A 4,569-nucleotide genomic window follows, 5' to 3' on the forward strand; every position below is an offset into this window, starting at 1 on the left:
AATCTAATTTGTAATTATGATTAATTTGTTGAAAATTAGAATAATTTAGAATTAATTTGATTTTCATAATTAATTATAATTTAATTAGAAACCTATGATTAAAAACCACCATAAAAAATTGTAAATTTACGATAAATTTTAAATTTTTATGACCTAGACTTGAATCCATATCAATCGGAAATCAATTGGATAATAAATTTTCGATTTTTCGCCCTAAAATTATGAAATTAATAATATTTATTAATTTGTCATTAATTTTAAATATAAATTTTAAATTTTTATGCGATTCGTTCAAATAACTTGCACGCACGAAGCAATGGACGCTTCATGTTACCCTTAAGGGGTGTTGTATAATGCGGGCATGCGACGACAAGCAAGGGAGCTCGTCGCCCGTGCGGCACGAATGCAATGAGCAAGGGCGTAGTGCACGAGCACAAGGCAGCAGCCCTGCCTTGTGTCGTGTGGCACGAGCAATGAACGAATGGGCATGGGCGAAGGGCGAGCCAAGGCAGTCGCGTGTGGGCAGCAAGCGAGCTGCGCCACAACGCGCGCTGCCTCGCACAAGTGCGCGCAGCCTCGCACAAGTGCGCGCAGCCTCGCGCGCAGCGAGCGCAAGCTCGCGTGCCACGAGCGCTGCGCCCAGCACTGCTCGCGCGCGCAGCGCGCGATGTCGCTCGCCCAGCGAGCGATGTCGCGCCCCAGCGAGCGATGGCTCGCGCGCGCAGCGCGCGATGTCGCTCGCCCAGCGAGCGATGTCGCGCACAGCGAGCGAGCCAGCGCGCCCAGCGAGCGATCTCGCGCGCGCGCACTGCGAGCGATAGCTCGCGTGCGATGGGGCGCTGTGCGGAGGCTTGCGATAGGACAGCAGCAGCTATGCGACGAGCGCATGAGCTGCGCGCACATGGCCAGCAATGGCTGTGTGCGTGCGGCCCATGGGCGTACAACGCATAGGGTGTTTGCGTTACGATTAGATCGTTTTGAATGTTTAATTTGAAAATTTCAGTTCACGTAATTTTAATTAATTTTAAAATTAATAATTTGAATTAATTTCTTGGATTTTAATTTTGAATATTATAATTATAATAAATGGAATTTATTCTAATTATTTTACTAAAATTAAAATCATGAATTAATTTAAATGCGACTGAAATTAAATTAAATTTTTTGGATTCAATTATAAATTTATATGAGCTTTAAATTTTAATTAAATTTGTATGTTTCCGGTTAGACTAGAAATACAATTTTATGTTTAAAATTAGTAAAGCATATGAATTTATTGGTTTGAGTGGGAGCGCTTTTTAGTCATAAACTCTTGATTAGGTCTACAAATCCTTAAGGTTAAAACAACTCGATTAGAATTAATAAGGACTGAATAATTGGTAGATTATTGGTGCCCTTGATTAATTGCTGCAAATGTTTACGTGATGCATAATGTGTTTTACTAACCAGCTATGTGGGCCATTCATGATAATGAATGGGTGAATGGTATATATTGTATATGTACTGTTTTGCAGGTTATGAAGTGACTAGTATGGCCCAAATAGGATAGAAAATATGGTCTGCGTACCATTAATTTGAATGTAATTGGTCTAAAGCACCAAAGTTATTTTTCAATTCAAATATGGTCTGCGTACCATCAAATAGTTGTAATTAGTTATAGCTTATCCTATTTGAAGAAAATGGTGCCTCCCACGGAGATTTTCAAGACGGACTTTGAAGTCAAAGCTTCAAGATGAAGTCGGGCCATACTAGATCACAAATATCTTATGCATGTTTTAAGTTATTTATTGTTTTTAAATATGTCTTAAAATGCATGAGATCAAAAGCTTGATTATGTTGCATGATTAAGGATTTTAGTTCACTTAAAATCTAACCAACATAGTAAGAGCCTTAAGTTCCAAACTTAAAAATTGAGTTAAAAGGTGCCATGCCAAAATATACACTTGCTTGGATATCCTTTACATCAATCTAGTAATAGTTTTCGCTCAGCGAGGTGTTACTTATTGGTCCTAAAGGGGCAAGGTACACAAATAATTGTGAGTACATGTTAGTTTTGGTGAAACTCAACGATATAAGTAAGGAGTCCTTTTATGTCGTGGCAAATTCGATAGGTTTACCTAATAAGTTCTTAGACGTACCTATCAACCAAGAATAGTTTCTAGACTATTAGCAAAAGGCTTTTGCTTACCTAAGATGTTCTAGGATTAAGTCGACAAACTGTGCTTAGTTCTTCAATGATTTTAGGATCTTGGAATCATTTTATTCACACCTGCCGGAACACATAACTTGAATAAAATGCTTAATAAACATTGAATTATGCATGTATGCTAGAATTTAAGTTTATTAAGAGAAACTGTGAATGGTTATTTATTTGTTTATTCTTTTCAATTGTAGTTTTAATATGGCAAACAACAATCAAAACATCATCATGGGTTCTGAGCTTATGGTCAAGCTGAACCTGACAAATTTTCTTGAATGGGAAGCTAAGCTAGTTGAAATAGTCAAACTCAATGGACTTGAGTATGTACTATCACATCCCATGCCAAGCTACTATGCCAGAGACATGACCCCTGAGAGATTTTACGCCTGGGATGCGGATCTCAAAAAGGTTATGAGTCTCATGCTGAACAATATCCCTGATGATTGGGCTAGAAGGTTTGTAGCCTATGAACCTTTTACGCTCATCAAGAATCTGAGGGATATCTGTCGTGGAAGTACGGAGGACAGGGACCTGAACGTCCATGAGTTGATTGAATCAATGTCTGGGCTAAAGGTTAGTTCTCCCAACAGGTGTTATAGGATGGAGGTCCAAGAAACACATGTTCAGCTCCTTCGCACTAAACAGAGGGTAGGCGTCCCACTGAGGTTCCATGTGGATCTTATGTGTTCATATTTTGATCGCCTAAGTCTACTAGGAACACCAATAAGCGAAAGGATGGCAGTCTCTGTCTTGCTCAATTCACTACACAGTGGGTTTGGTCGCTTCAAGCAACAATACCTAAGTGAACCAAGAGAAGAAACAGTTGCAGAATTTATTCACCTTGTCAGAAAGGCTGAAATAGTACTGGACTGTGAAGCCAAAGATTTACTCAAGGCTAGAAAGAGACCATTCAAGAAAGGTGGAAAGTCCAAGGGCAATGCTAAATCAAAGCAGGACAAGTCCACATCAAGCTGTCTTTATTGTGATGGAATAGGCCATTACAAAAGAGAATGTCCAAAGCTAAAGGAAGATCAGAAGAACGGAACAGTCGTTCCATCTTCAGGTATTTTCGTTATAGACTGTATACTTGCTAATTCAACTTCTTGGGTATTAGATACAGGTTGTGGCTCACACTTATGTTCCAATCCACAGGGACTAAGAAGAAGTAGAAAGTTAAGCAAGGGTGAAGTCGACCTACGAGTGGGAAATGGAGCACGGATTGCTGCATTAGCTGTAGGAACTTACTATTTGTCGTTGCCCTCCGGGCTAGTTTTGGAACTGGAAGAATGTTTCCATGTTCCAAGTCTTACTAAAAACATCATTTCAGTTTCTTGCTTAGATGCTAAGGGATTTTCCTTTATAATAAAAGACAATAGTTGTTCGTTTTATTTTAAAGAGATGTTTTATGGATCTGCTAGATTAGTCAATGGACTTTATTTATTAGATCACGACAAACAAGTATATAACATAAATACCAAAAAGGCCAAAAAGGATGATTCAGATCTCACCTATCTGTGGCATTGTCGATTAGGCCATATAAACTTGAAACGCTTAGAAAGACTTCAAAGAGAAGGAATTCTAGAACCATTTGACTTAGAGGATTATGGTAAATGCGAATCATGTTTACTTGGCAAAATGACAAAGCAACCTTTCTCTAAAGTTGGAGAAAGAGCAAATGAACTATTGGGTTTAATCCATACAGATGTATGTGGACCAATGAGTACAAATGCTAGAGGTGGTTTCAGCTACTTTATCACTTTCACTGATGACTTCAGTAGGTATGGTTATGTCTACCTAATGAAGCATAAGTCTGAATCCTTTGACAAATTCAAGGAATTTCAGAGTGAAGTAGAGAATCAATTAGGCAAGAAGATTAAGGCACTGCGGTCTGATAGAGGCGGTGAATATCTGAGCTATGAATTTGATGACCATCTGAAAGAATGTGGAATTCTATCAGAATTGACTCCTCCTGGAACACCACAATGGAACAGTGTGACAGAACGGAGGAACAGAACCTTGCTAGACATGGTCAGGTCAATGATGGGTCAGGCCGAACTTCCATTAGAATTTTGGGGACATGCACTAAATACAGCTGCACTCACTATAAATAGAGCTCCGTCTAAAGCTGTCGAAAAGACTCCATACGAATTATGGTTTGGAAAACCTCCAAATGTGTCTTTTCTTAAGATTTGGGGATGTGAAGTATACGTCAAACGATTAATTTCAGACAAACTTCATCCAAAATCTGACAAATGTATCCTTGTGGGCTATCCAAAGGAAACAAAGGGGTATTACTTCTACAATACATCTGAGAACAAAGTGTTTGTTGCTCGAGATGGTGTCTTTTTGGAGAAGGATCACATTTCCAA

Source organism: Spinacia oleracea, chromosome 1 (genome assembly GCF_020520425.1).
Source record: "Spinacia oleracea cultivar Varoflay chromosome 1, BTI_SOV_V1, whole genome shotgun sequence".
In the NCBI taxonomy this organism is placed as follows: domain Eukaryota; kingdom Viridiplantae; phylum Streptophyta; class Magnoliopsida; order Caryophyllales; family Amaranthaceae; genus Spinacia; species Spinacia oleracea.